Source organism: Pteropus medius, unplaced genomic scaffold, assembly GCF_902729225.1.
Source record: "Pteropus medius unplaced genomic scaffold, Ma_sr-lr_union100, whole genome shotgun sequence".
Taxonomy (NCBI): domain Eukaryota; kingdom Metazoa; phylum Chordata; class Mammalia; order Chiroptera; family Pteropodidae; genus Pteropus; species Pteropus medius.
Genome location: NW_024350923.1, coordinates 4,390,300 through 4,407,509, shown reverse-complemented (window position 1 = coordinate 4,407,509; position 17,210 = coordinate 4,390,300). Strand labels below are relative to the sequence as shown.

The 17,210-nt window shown below is 35.6% G+C and overlaps 1 protein-coding gene and 1 pseudogene across 3 annotated transcripts in view; both read left to right on the top strand.

The window, feature by feature from the left end:
* Positions 1–17,210, top strand: part of KDM2A (lysine demethylase 2A) — a 91,327-nt gene that overhangs the window by 24,730 nt on the left and 49,387 nt on the right. The window contains exon 2 of one of the 3 annotated variants that reach the window (XM_039840734.1): positions 8,348–8,455. The exons of the other annotated variants lie outside the window; for them this stretch is intronic. The gene's annotated coding sequence lies outside the window, so the exon portion shown is untranslated. The remainder of the gene's footprint in view (positions 1–8,347; positions 8,456–17,210) is intronic. 3 annotated transcript variants of the gene reach the window in all.
* LOC120584923 (uncharacterized) lies at positions 11,478–11,596 on the top strand (annotated as a pseudogene).

Below are 17,210 nucleotides of genomic sequence, written 5' to 3'. Positions count from 1 at the left end.
CAATTAACCAAAAGAGCTGAGGTAGGGGCCAGTGGTACATGGCTCAGCACTACAGTTCTACTTAAATCTCTTAAACTTTGAATAAGTTTGGGATGCTACAGCCATGTTCAGCATGGTTAATAAGCCAATCAAGAAATGTCTTAAAATAGTCATACTGCTTCCTTTACTGCGACTGGTAAATAAATAAGCAGATTTTTTTCTGGAGCTCTTTAGCAATGGCAAAAGTTAAAAAGTATTTTCTCTTTACTACTGAATTAACTGAATATTCCCTTAGCAAGGCTCTAACCAATGTTTTAAACTCCTCACGTGTTTGCTTTAATGTGGTTTTGAGAGTTCCAGGCTGCAACATTTGTGTGACCTTGAACAGGGCGCTTCTTAACCTCTCTGAATCTCAGTTTATTCATTTATAAATTGGGGTAATGATGATACCTACCTTTTTAGGGTTGAGGATTTAATGGGATAATAAGTATAGACTGCTTTGCAAACAATGAACTTTCAGTAAATAGTATCTATTATAGTATTCAAAAAATATAATCAGGTGGTTCTACATATTTAAAATCGGACTGGTTTTTAATCACACAAATAAAATATGGATGCACTGTTGTATAAAGTATTACAGATAAGGCTAAGAAGCCCGTTAACCACTCTAATCCCAATCCCTTCCCCAGAAGTAACCATTTTATCAATTTATATATCCTTCCGTCTTTTTTGCCTTTAAAATACACACACACACACACACACACACACACACGTGTACGCACACATAAACAGGTATACATATTTTCTACTTGATAGATCAAGCATAAAGGAGAGCAATTTAGTAAACATTACGATTACCAGTTATTAGAATCTGTATTTTACAGGCTAGGTAACAAAAGGATAGCAAAATTTAAGAATTCGTTATGTAGTATCAAATTATAGAATTCTTTATAACCCTAGAAAGGTTTAAACAAAGGGAAGAAGCCAGAAGAAATAAGAAACATAGCTTCTGGAGGGAGATAATCAAAAAAATGTTAAAAAAAATTATGTATGTATAGTATGAAAAAAATAATAAACTGGCATTAAAAAAAAAGAAACATAGCTTCAGCCATTTAGCTCAGAAATACTGTTGCTCAGAAATTTCTAGCCAATAAATAGATCAGAATTTAATAAATTTACTCTCAGTTTATCTTAAGTTCCACATCTAGAGGTCAAAGATATTATTGTTTGTTAGTCTGAAATGTTTTCTTCTTTAAAAAATGTGAAAAGTTTGCCACAATCTTTTTGGGGCAAGAGAGACATTTGGGGGAAGGTAGCAGGAAAGAATGATTGAAACTGTTTGCACATCATCATTCCTCAAGTACATTTAAATTATTTTTGTAATTGCCTATGATTTTTTGTTTGTAACATGTATACATTGGATGGTGGTTTCCAAGCCACTTATAGAAGGAGATTGATTTCGGAGTATTTGATGTTAGTTATTCTCCTGAAGCCACTTGTTAGGACAGAATTTTCTTTTTAAGTAAGGGAATATCAAGAGGAATAGTTATTTTGAGAGCAGAGATCTGAGAATTGGAGAATATGGATTTGACTTGATACAATCTCTCCTCTCTGGGGAATTAGAGGTCAGTTGGACAAAATTATGGGGTGGGGAGTTAAGCAAAGGAAAATGCCATGGTAAAATGGTGCTGATTCTAACAGTTTGAAGAGAGTGGTTGTGTAAAGTGGAGCAAAAGATTCAGCTTCTCTTTCATCCGAGTCTTCAGACCAAACCTTGTAAGGAAAGCCAAAAGACAGAACTCCCAAACCAATGCGTGTGTGTGGGATCTGTGGTAAAGCTCCCCTTGCCCAGAATAGGGATGTGATAACCTCTTTTGCTTGGAGGATGTCATGGAAGATACCAGAGCAGGGATTGAGTTTAGTTGGTAAGTTATACCTTTGTAAATGGTTGTTTGGCTGATTAGCATATGTTGCCTTGGGAGATTCATATACATACATTAAATAGCTTTCTGAATAGTTCAATTTCTAAGCTTTGCTTTTGTTGCTTCTTTCAAGGCCTAGGTTGTCCTGTCCAGTATAGCAAGCCACTAGCCACATGTGGCTTTTGGGCACATGAAATTGTCTGATAGTCTAAATTGGGATATGAGTGTAAAATACACACTGAATCTTGAAGACAATACAAAAAAAGAATGTAAAGTATCCCAGTAATTTTTTATGACATATTGAAATGCTATTAATGATTATAGATGAAATAATTTATTGGGTTAAATTAATTTATTGGGTTAAATAATTATTAAAATTAATTTTAACTTTAAAAGTTATGGCTAGAAAAAGTTACATATGTGGTTCACATTTATCTTTCTACTGGTCTAAGAACAACCTGCACCAAGAATAATGACTTTTCTTGTGGTAGAATTTCATATGGGTCATTCCATAGATGTCGAGTGATTTTAGTTATTAAGAATATTTAAGCTATTTTATAGTCAGATTCCCTCCCCCGGGGGAAAAATTTTTTAAAATTTAACGTTGTGTCATTGGGAATATAGGATTATTGTGCTAGTTTGCGCATGGGCACATGCATGGGTGCATGCCTGTATTGTTTACTGGGAATTCTTCCTATAGCGCTTAAGGTGCATCTTATACCCATGTCCATGAGGAATGGTCCTACCAATTTTCCTACCTGATTAAGCTCATCCTTGGCAATGCTTTTCTGTCTCAAAAGGATCCTGGAACCAGGTATATTTCTTAACCCAGTTCTTGTAAGCCCTTAGTCCTGAGGGGTGTGGGACATTGGGCTTAATATATCAAATCGTATTCACCTGTCTAAAGTCAGTTTTCTACATTCATGAAATACTTTTTCCCCAAAACTTTATTTTGAAAGCATTCTAATACAGAAAAATTGAAAGAGTAGTATAATGAACATCAGTATATCCTTCACCTAGAGTCCCCACTTCTTAAAAAGAATTGCCACATTTTTTTATTTCTATATGTACTTTTGGGGGACTGAATATTTGAAAGTAATTTGCACATCATGACACATTACCCCTAAATATTTCAGCATATCTCTCCTAAGAATAAGGATATCACAAATCTATTGTCACACCTAAGAAAAGTACAATAATTCCATTATATCTAATATTCACATTTTCCCAGTGTTCTACATAGCTTTTTTCTGACTTTTTTCAACCCATGTTTGTGCAATGCCTGTAATAGTGACTCTTTAGTCTCTTTTAATCTGGAATAGATTTTGGCATACTACAACCCATGTGCCAAGTCTGGCTAGCTACCTGTTTTTATACAGCCCACCAGATAACAGTTTTACATTTTTTTCTATATCATTTTTTAAACTTTAGATAAAATTCACATAACAAAATTAACCATTTTAAAGTATACAATTCATTAGTATTTGGTACATTCAATATGTTGGGTAGCTATCACCTCTATCTAGTTCCAAAACATTTTAAGCACCCAAAAAAGAAACCCTTTACCATTAAGCAGTCCCCCCATTCCTTCCTCCCCACAGCTCTTGGTACACGCTGGTTGACTTTTTGTCTTTATTTATTATCCATATGCTAGTCTGTATGTTTAGGCAGAGTCATATAATGTGTGACCTTTTGTGTCTGGCCTTTTCTGCTTAGCATGTTTTTGAGGTTCATTCACATTGTAGCATGTATCAGTATTCTGTTCCTTTTTATGACAGTAATATTCTATCAATATACCACATTTTGATCATGTGTTCATGTGTTGATGGACATTTGAGTTGTTTCTTCCTTTTGGCTATTCGGAATAGTGTTGTTATGAATATTTATGTACAAGGATTTGTTTAAATCCTTGTTTTCAGTTCTTTGGTTTTTACATTTTTAAGTGGTTGAAAATCAAAAGATGAGTAGTATTTCATGATATATGAAAATTATATGAAATTGAAATTTCAATGTCCATAAATAAAGCCATTGTTACTCATTTGTGTTGTCTGTGGTTGCTTTCATGCTATGGTGGCAGAGTTGAGTATTTGTGATAGACACTGTATGTCCCACAAAGCTTAAAATATTTACTCTCTGGACCTTTTTTAGTAAAAGTTAGCTGGCTCTACCTTTTTGTTCTTGTGACAATGACTTTAAAAAAAACTAATAGACTTTAAAGCAGTTTTAGATTTGCAGAAAAATTGAGCAGAAAGCATGGAGTTCCTATATACTCTCTTTCTGCCCCCAGTTTCCCTGTTATTAACATTTTGCAATAGTGTAGTACATTTGTTACAATTGATGAACCTACATTGACACAGCAGTATCACCCAAAGTCCATAGTTTACATTAAGGTTCACTCTTTGTGTTTATAGTTCTGTGAGTATGGCCGTATGCACAATGTCATGTATTTAACATTGCAATATCATACAGAATAGTTTCATTGCCCTAAAAGTCTATGCTCCACTTACTTATTTTTCTCCCCCTCCTCCACACACTAGCAGCTACTGATGTTTTTACTATTTCTATAGTTTTGCCTTTTCTAGAATGTCATATAGTTTGAATCCAGATACAATATGTAGCCTTTCATGCTTTACTTAGCACTATTCATTTAAGTTTTCTCCATGTCTCTGTCTTGATAGTTCATTTCTTCTTATTGCTGAATAATTTTATTAATTCACAGATTGAGGACATCTTGGTTGCTTCCAGGCTTTGGTAATGATGCATAAAACTGCTATAAACAATTGTGTGCAGGTTTTTGTGTGGATGTAACATTAAAATAGATGATTTTTTAGAGCTGTTTTAGATTTATAGCAAAATTGAGTGGAACATACAGAGATTTCTTATATATCCCCTCCCCCTTGTATATATGGACATAGCTTCCTCCACTATCAAAACCCTGCACCAGAGTGATAGTTTGTTAACAACTGATGACTTTGCATTGACACAATATTATTTACCCAGAGTCCGTAGTTTATGTTAGGATTTACTTTTGGTGTTGTACACTATATGGGTTTTGACAAATGTATAATGACATGCATGTATCCACCATTATAGTATTTATACAGAATAGTTTCACTGCCCTGAAAATCTGTGCTCCACCTACATATTCTTTCCTTCCCCCAGCCTCTGGTGGCCACTTAGTTTTACTGTCTATAGTTTTGTCTTTTCTAAAATGTCATATAGGTGGAATCATTCCATATGTAGCCTTTCATATTGGCTTCTTCCCTTTAGTAATATGCATTTAAGTTTCCTTCTTGCCTTTTCCTGGCTTGATAGCTCATTTCTTTTTAGTGCTAAATAATCTTCCATGGTCTGGACATTACCACAGTTTGTTTATCCATTCACCTACTGAAGAACATCTCGGTTGCTTCAAGTTTTGGCAGTTATGAATAAAATGGCTTATAAACATTTGTGTGCAGGTTTTTGTGTGGACATACGTTTTCAACTCCTTTAGCAAATATTTTCTCCCAATCTGTGTGGCTTGTCTTTTTATTCTCTTAACAGTGTCTTTTCGCAGAGCAGAAGTTTTTGATTTTAATGAAGCCCAACATAACCAACTTTTTCTTTCCTGGATCATGTTTTTGTTATGGGTCGCCTGTTTTCTCCTGTTATCTTCTAGAAGTTTTACAGTTTTGTGTTTTATATTTAGATCTGTGTTTCATTTTGAGTTAATTTTTGTGAAAGGTGTCAGGTCAGTGTTTGGATATTTTTTTCCTTGGTATGTGAATTTACCATACATCAGCTGCTGGTGTGTGGAGGAAGGGGAGAAAAATAAGTGGAGCATAGACTTTTAGGGCAGCGAAACTGTTCCGTATGATATTGCAATAGTAAATACATGACATTATTTGGTATGGTCTACTTGTTACAACACAAATTGTTATAAAGACCATTCTTTTCACACTGAAAGTTTAAATTGACTTTGGTCTCTTGTCAAAGATCATTTGACTATACTTGCGCGAATGACATTGCCTTTTAAAATGTCCTATGTTCTGGATATGTCTGTTTCCTCATTGTATAGTTTCTTTTCCTAAACTATATGCCTTGTAAACTGGAACTTGAGTCTAGAGGATTAGATTTACTTTAAACATTTTGGCAAGAATGCTTCCTAGGTGATTGAGCACTTCAAATTGTGTCAAGTCAGGAGGTGTACACAGTGTTCTTTCCCTCTGGTGGTACTGATCGTTAAGGTTGGTTAAGGTGGTAACCAGCAGATCTTTTCATTGTAAAGGTATATTTGCAATTGGTAAGTAATCTGTGGGGTAATAATTTTGGCCATGTGACAAATGAACATTTGAATCTATATTTATCAGACATGGTAGGTTTGGGGGAAGCCACAGTACAAAGAAAGATTTCTGCTTTCATGGAGTTTGCCTTTTTCCTCACAAGTTTGAAGACAGTAGTGGGAGAGAGGTGCATTTGCAGCTGAAGGTATGCCAGTATCAGAAAAATAAGATTAAAAAAATAGGATTTTTGAACAAATATATGCCAATGAGGACAGAGTTTCAGTATGGGATGATATAAAAGTTCTTGATGGGTAGTGGTGATGGTTGCATAACAGTGTGAATGTACTTAATGCTACCGAAATGTACACTAAAAAATGGTTAAGATGATAAATCTTATATGTATGTTACCACACCTTTAAAAAGTATATGCCATTATGATGTGTCACTGAACTGATGCCCTTTTCTCTCATAACTTTCATCAGGCTTTGTCTTGGTCTTTTTGGACTAATTGGGGAGAAACTCTTTTTACAATAAAATTCTATAGTTCAGTTCTGATAGAGAAGAAGAGGCAGTGATGTTATATCTCACTCTCTCCTCCAGTGTAGGTTGCCTATGTAGTCTCTCAGGGAAGCAAAGCCTTGTTGAGATCTCTGGGTGTCCTGGATTGTGCCCAGGCTAGGGGTGGAGCTTCAGCTGTTGGTGCAGACTGGCTCTGCTTTTCATTGTGTGCTGTTTCCATTTGTTGCAGTTCGCCAGATGCAGGCCTGCCTTTGCCAGAGTATGGAGATCTACAGTTTGAACCATTGTTTGAATGCTGCTATTTTGACCCAAGAAATCCTATAGATTCAGAGTGAGAGCAGTAACCATAATGCCAGCAGCAAAGTGAATGTTGACCAGTTTGCTGTGAGGGCAGGCCCTTCATTTAGGAAGTAAACCCTGTGATTAAGAGCAAGAGCTGTTTAGAGGGAAGGAAAGAGCACCTTTATCTGTGGCTAATGAAGCTTAGATACCATCTCTTGCCTGCCTTTTTTGCCTCAATTGACTATGGAGGAGAAGGTGGTAGGAAAAGCTTTAGTGATGGCTGTGGCAACAGCATGATATAATGGTAAGGTGAACTGTGACTTTCTTCAGTCCATAGAAATTTTATCCATCTGAAACCTTTATAATTGCTTTCTTGTGGGAGAATATCCCGTTTATCACACATTTTCAGTTTTTAGTCTATAGGTTATGTGTGTATAGCCTTTGCTTTGGCAGTAGAGTAGGATATTAGTATGTTGTAGTATAGTGTCTTTTACAGTTTTTGGCTGACCTTCAGTAGTAATACATTTTATGTTCTGAACTAGTACTATCACACACATGGATATACATAACTAACAAAAGTTTCAGGAAATGATACTTATCCATACTGTGTTTTCTGATAGTTTCCATTTCATTTGATTATTTCATTTTTTTAAAGTGCATATATGACCTAAATTGATTTTTTTATGTCCCATGGTTTGAAAAAGATTGTGTAGAACAGTGGTTCTCAAAGTATAGTATGTGTCTGGGATTCTTTAATAGATTCATAGTAATCTAAGATATTTACCTTTTTTCTCTCATTCCCTAATAAGTAGAGATTTTCCAGAAATACAGTAAAGTATTTCAGAACTCTATATGATGTGTGATGACATCGCTGTCAGGGCTAATGAAATGTGCATTTGTGTATTCTTTTGTTTTCTAGAATTTCCTAAAGTAGTAGGATATAATTTTTTTTTTCCCAGAGATTAGCTGTTTTCAGCACTCATACTGTGCTCTTACTAGCTACTTTTGTTTATACCTGCTATATATCTATAACTTTATTGTGCTCTGGTGAATCATTACTCTGAAATCCTCAAGTTTTTCTTGAATCTATGTGAGAATACAAGTACGGTAAGTCCTCACTTAACATCGTCAATAGGCTCTTGGAAACTGTGACTTTAAGCGAAACAACTTATAATGAAAACAGTTTCGCCATAGGCTAATTGATATAAACAAAAGTTGAGTTCCCACAATGCATTTCTGGTCACAAAAACATTACCAAACTTCTAAATAAAGGCCCAAAACACTTCTAATATGAAACATTGAAATAAATGTCAGCTATACATACATCTAAGAAAGATTAATAAAAACAAGTAAGATAATTATTTTCCACCCTATTTATTCCAGTTCAGAATCTCAGGTGGCCAGAGCCTATCCCAGCAGTTCAGGGCACAAGGCAGGAACCAACCCTGGACTGGATGCCCTTCTACCGCAGACCACACAAACTGAGATAATGTAGGTGCTCCAGGTAACCCAGCACACACCTTTGGGATGTGGGAGGAAATTGGAGTACCCAGAAAACCCACTCAGACATGGGGAGAACATGTAGACTCCACACATCCTGGCTGGATAACGGTGTTATTCAGGAACCTGTACAGCTTGTCTTATTCTGTGATTATATATTTAGAAAATTCCTCTATTTTAATTAGTAATTAGTAAATATTGATATATATAGCCCATTTGTACAAAAGCTATTTGGGGTCCTCAGTAATTTTTTAAGAGTATAAGGGATTCCTGAGACCAAAAAGTTTGAGAATTCTAGTGTGGGGGTTAAGAATGTAGACTTGTTTTTGCTTTTGCAGGGGGAATGTCACACACTTTTTTATGGTTATATATTTATGTTTATATACATATATATGTGTGTATGTGTGTATATGTATACATATATAACACGCACACACATGTAAAATAGATCAATACCTTTAGCAAATTTTAAGTGTGCAGTGTTGTTAATTATAATCGTAACGTTGTACAACAGATCTCTCACATAATTGAATGAACAGCAGCTCCATGTTTCCCCTTCCCTTCAGTCCCTGGCAACTACCATTTTACTTTCTGCTTCTATAAGTTTGACTAGAATGTAGGCTTTTTTCTAACAGTTGGATCTGGATTTGAGTCCCAGCTTGGCTGCTTGTTAAGTAATCCTGGCTCAAGTTACCCACCCTTTTTGATTCTTATTTTCTTCATAACTAACATTGACATTTTACTGTCTTGCTTCATAAGATATTAAAATAGAAAAGATTGGTTGTGAGGATTAAATGAGCTAAAAAGTAAGCTTTAGCACATTATGCTTAGCACATAGAAGCATTCACGTTATCTGTTATTATAGTAAAAGATGTGGTAATATCTAGTCCTGTTGATATTTAGCTGTAGCATTTCTTAGCAATACTCACCTGCGTGAAACTAGATTTTCTAAACCTACTCTAAGTTCTTGTTCTCATTCTGCTTTCAACTGTGCCTCTAGACTTTTCTTAATTAAATGGGTTTTATTTTCCAAACAAATTGTGAGCTTCTTGAAAATAGCACCCCTCTTTTATTTCTTTCTGTTGTGTCTGGACAGTACTCAGCCTGTAGTGAGCTCTCAGGACATGTAAATCCTAGTACAAAGGCCATGAGACACACACACTTATAATCTTCATGAGGATGATAGTGAGAAAAGAGCTTTTTAGGTCCCTGTTCTGATTCTTTACTCTCTTTCTTAGGAACTTTATATCACTACTGAATAGGCTTCCTGAAAAGTAAAGTGAAGGATGAATTATACTTTATTAAATCACTTCACTTTCCTTGGTTAATCCTGTTTCTCTTGACAGTATGGAATTATAACATAATTGGCATACTTTTCACCAGAGTTTCTTTTATTACATCCCAACAATACAAGACAATTGTAGCAATAAATGCCAAATAATTTATATTAGGATGTTTTAATTCTTATTGTCTGTAAATGTATATAATGATTACATCTCCAATAGCACCTTCTGAGATTTAGAGCAACACAGGCAAGCAGGTGTGAATACTTTTTAAGTCAGGCATTAAACTGTGTTCTGAACCCTCGTTTTGTTGGTCACTCTTCTTCTCTCCTTGGGTCTGTCTTCAGCCTCCTGCTCTCTGAGTATTTTGATGTTCACAAACTTGTTCTTGTATAAGCGCATTGCTACTGTCCTGGCGCTATATTTAAGCTCCCTCTACCCAGAAATGAACAACTGTACTACTTAGAGCAGAGACTTCTCCCAAATAACACCTTCCAGAGATGACCACTTCATATTAAGTTGCTGATAGTGTGCCTGTGGAGAGGATGCAGATGTTGAATTCATTAAAGAGCCCCTGAAAAGGAAAACTTGGAAAACTTAGTAGACGCCTACTACTTCAGATGACAGAGGGGGAGAAAACCTTATCTGATGTTTAATGCTATTTGAGATGAGACATGTGAAGTATGACTTGTCTCTGGCTACAGAGACCATTCTTTTGGGGGAAAGATAGGTGGTTTCCCAGTTCAATGGTGATTTAAAAAAAACACACACACAAAAAAACAGCACCTGGTATTCCTAGGTGGTCTCCCATCCAAGTACTAACCAGGCCTGACCCTGCTTAGCTTCTGAGATCAGACTAGATCGGGCCAGTGGTGATTTATGTTCGAAACCACAGTTGCTAATATGTTTTGAGCATGTGCCAGCTACTTTATGTGTTTTATCTCGCTTAATTCTTGTATAGTCCTATGCAATGGCTTCTATTTTAATCAGTAGTTAAGTAGCTCATATATAGTGAGGATGAACTCTGGAAACCTGGTCCAGACCCTACCATTATTCTCTACAGCCTCTCTTTTTATGTATGGGGCACTTCACAGTTCATAGAGTACCTGTACATATGTTCTTATTTAAACCTCACAACAATCCTTTGCATTAGATGAAATTCTTGACGTTTTCATATGAGGAAATGGAAGCTTAAGGAATGTAAAGCTCAAAGTGGCAGTACCTGCACCAAGATCCCCACCCACTTCTGATTCCAGCTGTCCTTGAAGGTTCACAGTACCTTTCTCCAGCTCCTTTATTCTCATTATGTAGTTTTGCTGAGAATATCAAATAACATATCCTGAAGGTCATACCTGAAGGTGAATTTTCTAAGAATTTTAACTTGGTTGAAGGTGATTGGTAATAGTTTGGATGTGATACTTAAGTCTGGAGAAATTTAACAAAGATGTGATCATTAACTTGCATTATTGATTTCTCTGGTAGCTTGAGTATAACTGCTTCATTAAGTATTCCTTTTGCTATTGATTTTTTAATGTTGTAGGTCATTTTACCACTCTTACACACTGAAGTTCCTAGGTAAATTCAGAAGTGAAGACTAGTTTTCTGTTTTAACTTGGCTCAGATGGGTGATTGAAAGCTTAGACGAGGTCTTGCTTTCTAATATAAAGTCATGGTAGTGGAGGGGGAGGAGTATATGTGTTTGTGGGGGACAGTTTAAAATACCAACTCTTGTCTATGGCCATGCCACCCTGAACAAGCCCAATCCTGTCTGATCTTAGAAGCTAAGCAGGGTCGAGCCTGGTTAGTACTTGGATAGGAGACCACTTAGGAAGACCAGGTGCTGCAGGTGCTAAAAAAAAAAAATAAAATGAATGAATGAATGAATGAATAAATAAATAAATGAGGGATTGTAAGCTGACAAAGTCCTTGCAATAAAATGATGATGATGATGATAATAATAATAATAATAATAATACTAACTCTTGATATTTTGCCAGTTCCTTCTAGAGCTTCTACTCCTAGATATGAAATTTCATTATTCTAGATATGAAATTTCATGATTCCTCTATATACTCAAGTTTGAAAAAGAGGTCAGAGTTGGTTTAGAGATTCACCTTTGTCTATGAATCAAAACATCAATCATAGAGATCTTGGAGAAAAGCATCTCGATGAGAGGAATGTAGCAAGGCTTGGAAATAGGTACATTTATATAACAACTTCTGGCTTCAAGTGACTGGTTCACTATCTCCCTAAAACTCACCTAAGGCTTAGGTGAAGCACCATGTGTGATACATTTCATGTTATATCATTTACTAAGCAAATGTCTAGAGTTCGTGTTTTTCAAAACTAGCTGTCCTTGAAGGTTCACAGTACCTTTCTCAATGACTGGCAGAAAGGTCATTTTTATTTCCCTTTAAATTTAAGATACACTTCTAGGGTTTTTTTCTTTTTCTATAAATTGTTCTTGCCTAACAAATACACTAATCTTCACCTTCTAGGAACTAAAATAGCATGGCTCGCACCATGTATCATACTAGTGACTTAACAGTTGCATCAGTTACAGAAGGTGGTGACAAAACTAGGCATTAGCTTTGTTTCTGAGTTGTATGTCTGTTGCTATAGAAACAAACCAGGCAGTAAACAGAAGTGTTCAGGGAGTATTTAAATCTTAGTGGATGTTCCTTGACTAATGAAAATAAAGTTAAGAAACTGGTTGATTTGAGGGAGAAACTAAGTATTTCTGAGTTCATTATCGTTTCCATGTTTGGTGGGTGGTATTTTTTGTTGTGTGTGGGTAATTTAAAGATTGTTTCCTAATGATAAGAATGTCTAAAATTCCCCTCTTTTCTGCTGTAGTAGGTAAATACTTAGAAAAAGCAAACATTTTATATTCCTTTTGGGTTATGATTTCACTTAACTCAGACTGACTTTTAAATGTCAGATAGTAAGACTGCTACGTTTAAAAATTAGTCTGGGGCTACAAAAAGGTGTTGATTTGAAAGTGGGAGAGAGAAGGTAGAGTGAGGAATTATACAACTTTATTTCATAGTTACTCAAGAAATACAACCCCAAGGAGTCTCAGACATTGACAAATGCAGTTACTTATTTCCAGTTTCTCTGATGCTTTGACAAGGCTACTTTTGGAGGATAAGCTGATTGAACTTTTGATAGAAAGTGAAATATTACTAATATTCCTTTTGCCAGTACCTAAGGAGGAGAGTGTTTGTATATTCTAGTAAAAACCTTTGGGGGAACAAAAATGTGATTTTGATATAACATCTGGACTCAGATTTTTTCTCTTCAAGATGGTGTTAAGATGCCTATCTTCATCATGAATTTCAGAGAGTGATTTTGCCACTTGTAGTCACATTTTTTTCCTTTGCAGAATTGTGGTAATATCATGGTTTAATGTCCGCAAGCACACTGAACAACCGATTTTAGCAAATGGTGTGTAGAAAAGCAGGCAGTATTGGTGGAAGAGATCCAGCGAACTCGTTTCTCAGTCAGTTGATTTTGTGGAGGGCCTATTTGTGGTCAGGGTGTATGTATTCTGACTCAGAATTTTAGGATCATTCTGTATATAGTAGATATTTTACACTGGTTATAAGGGAACTTTTAGGGAAAAGTTTACTTTGTATTGTATATCCCTCTTTGAGCTTTCTGCCTTCTCAGCTGTCTTTTTTTTTCTCAAATCTAAAGAGACTTAAGTGTGAATAACCTTGCCATATTCTATAGATGATGCCTTTTATGGATTACTCTATCTTCTCGGAATTACTGTGATCTGCTAAAGTTTTTCATATTTATAAAGTGTTCCATGTACTCTTGATCTCTGCAGAAGTTCATCTAAGTTAGCCTAGAAAAGATTTGAAGGCCAACCCACCTGAACTGTCAGCAAAAGAAATGCAAACTTTTCCACCCATGTCAATTGATCAGTACATATTCTTTTTAATGTATTAAAGCAGTTATGTTAAAATTATATGTTTGTTCTTCCTTTATCTTTGTGCTCAGGCCTCTTATTATTTTAGGGGCAAAAGTGTTACATAGATCAAAAGATAAAAACTTGGGCCCAAGATTTAATTGCTCTAAGGCAGGGATTTCCACTTTTTATACTACATTAGGGTGTTCTCATTAAAACCCCTTATGAGATGTAAGGAAATTACGAAATTTTCTAAACAAAGATTATAACTTTTTTTTTGAAAAATGTTATATCTCTATATCTATCTTTTATTAATAAGGAGATACTGAGATACTCAATAAGGTGACGGGAAACCCAGAAAAGTTTGGAGAGTTCAGTGCTATAGAGGAGCAACATAGTCTGTATCCATAGCCCTCGGAACTTAGGTGTTCAGTAAAGTCGCACTGAGTGAACAGACATTTCCTCTTATATCACTTCTGTGGAGCCTTCGCCAACTCCTCTATTTTGTTTTTTCTCCCGGACTTCAGTGATATTTGTATATACCTGTCTTAATACCTATCAGATTGAATCGTGATTCTATAATTTATTTGTCTGTCTTCCCCTACTAACCAGCGATCTCCTGGGGATTAAGACTGTGCCCTTTTTTTTAATCTTTGTATGCAGAACACCTGACCATTATTCCACCATTATTCCATATTCAATGTGTCTTGTTTTGTAAATATTCAAATAATAATTTTTATAGTATACACATGGGTATGTGTGTGGGGTAGACAGCAATCTATATATGTATCTGCTCCCACTCTGTGACCTAGTAATATCAGGTTTTCAAAAACATGGAAAGAAAGATAATGAAACACTTTAAAGTTCAGTTGATTTTTGGGATATGTATGTGTTCATACGTTTGTGAAGGGGGCAGGGTGCCAGCCTGAGCTTGTTTCTTTCTTTAAAGTTTGTATAAGTGCACATTAAGGATATAAAGGGGATTTAGTATATGTTGCAAAGATTCAGATTTAATCCACATAGCTTTATACATTTATAAATAGATGCCCCCAAACTTTTTTAAAGTGGTATCATGATGTGGGAGATGAAAATCTAGTTGTTACTTGTCTGCTTATACCATCACCAGCAAAGAGGCTCTGTAATTAAAATTTTTTTCTCAGGTAGTAGGATAAGATAGATCAGAATCTTGGAGACAATCAGAGGTGAAAAAACTAATCTTGTTAAAAATATGGGCAATTTCATCTTTACAGAAGGTGTGTGATATCACTTTGACTACAAATATAGAGAATGAGAACAGATTTTGATAGCATACGCAGTAAATGTACTAAGTTCGAAGCACCCTGTGATATAAAATGGTTTCTGGTTAGGAATAGCGATATTTTTTTTTCAAGCAGATTACCTGAATGACTGACTGGTAAAATAATTTGTCAAGTTAAAGCTAGAATGAGAAATCGGGAATGGTAGAATATGAAAGAAACAGCAGCATAGCTAGAAATGCAGTGTCCCTTAGCAAATATCAGACACTTTCCGCTCTGGGGAAGATCTTTTACTAATTCTTTACCTAACAAACAAAATTTTCTGAATTATAGATAGATAGTCTCTTTTGTTGCCAACAGGTCCCACCACTTCACCTCTCTGTGCCAGAGCCATTTCAGTTGTTTTGGGTGGCCTTCCTTTGATACTGGGCGGCTGAAGTTTCATTCTAAAATGATTTCAGTGGAGAGCAGTGGTTAAGACCATTGGCTCTAGAACCAAGTGCCTGGGTTCAGATCCCAGCTGCATCAATTACTAGCTTTTAAGTAACTTTTGGCAAAGTTACTTCTAGCTTTCATTTTCTTTGTAAAGTAGAAATAATAATCTTATAGGGGATGTTGGATTTAAGTGTGTTAACACATGCAGGGTGCTTATTACTGTACCTGGCACATAGTAAGCACTCAAATGTCAGTTGCTTTTGATACTGTTATTTTGCTCTGGCATCATACATAGTTCACCTTCAGAGCAGTAGCTTTTCTGAGTGTCATTAATAAAAATAGCAAGTCTTTTACAATTTCCTCCTTCTCTGACTCCTTTGTGTTGCTTAGGGAATGGGAATTGCTTAAACTCTCCAGAAGGAACTGCCTCTATAGAACATCTGGTTGATAGAGATTCATGGACGTTTGTTTAATACGGGGAGTGAATGTGGGAGGACAGGAGGAAGACGTGGAAGTCTCTGGGTGGGCTACTCTGCCAACCCACCACCAGTTCTTTCTCTCAGAGTCCCTCCCTGGTCAGGTCAGAGAGGACTGGGTCTGGAATTAGATATTCTTTGAATAAGGACAGACAGACCTGGGGGCTAGTATGTAGCAAATTTTCAACATGGTATAATGTAAATGGGAACAAGACAGATCTTAGTTAGAATTAGATTGTGGAGGACTTTATTTCAAAATACGAAGGGACCTTAAATTATTTACCTCCCAGGGAAAATTAGGATCTAGAGAAGTTAAGTGATTTACTTAACTGCCTAGGATCACACAACAAAGTAGTAATAGTAGATTTGACACTAGGTAAGTTCTCCCTACAGACACTTTTGCTTTCTTGATTTTCTGTTGTCTAAAAGGGTTAACTTAGGTCAGTTTTACCTCTCTTTTTCTTTATTTGTAAAATAATGCCATATTTCCTGATTCTCAAAGAGTGTGTTAGTCAAGAAAAACTATTTGCTATAAAATATAAAATGATAGACCGTACAATAGTTCTCTAAGTGTGATTTTTGGTATAGTACATTCTTTTTTTAATTGTTCAAATATATATAACATAAAACTTGCCATTTTAACCATTTTTAAGTGGTTACTTACAATGCAGTGGCATTAATTACATGCACAATGTTGTGCTATCACCACTGTTTCCAAAAACTTTTTTATGACCTCAAATAAAACTTCTGTAACCATAAAGCAGTAAGTCCCCATTCTTCCTACCTGTCTGGTAACCTCTAATCTACTTACTGTCTCTACACATTTGCCTATTCTAGGTACCTTCTATAAGTGGACTCATACAAAAGTTATCTTTTTGTGTCTGGCCTATTTCATTTAGCATAATGCTTTCAAGGTTCATCCATGCTGCAGTATGTCATTCCTTTTTATGGGTGAATGTTGTTCTTTTGTGTGTATATATATGCACACCACATTTTATTTACCCATTTACTGTCAATAACATTTGGGATTGTTTCCACCTTTTGAGTATTGTAAATAATGCTGTTATGAACATTGGTGTAAAAATATCTGTTTGAGTCCCTGCTTTCAGTTCTTTTGGGTATATACCTAGAAGTGGAATTACTGGATCATATTGCAATTCCATGTTTAATGTATTGAGTATTTGCTGTACTGTTTTCCACACAGGCTGCACCATTTTACATAACCACCAGTAAACGCATAAGGGTTCCAGTTTCTCTACTTCCTTGCTTACGTTTGTTATTTTGGATTTTGATAATAGGCATCCTAATAGATGTGAAATGGTATTTCATTGTGGTTCTGATTTCTATTTCTCTGATGACTAGTGATGTTGAGAATCTTTT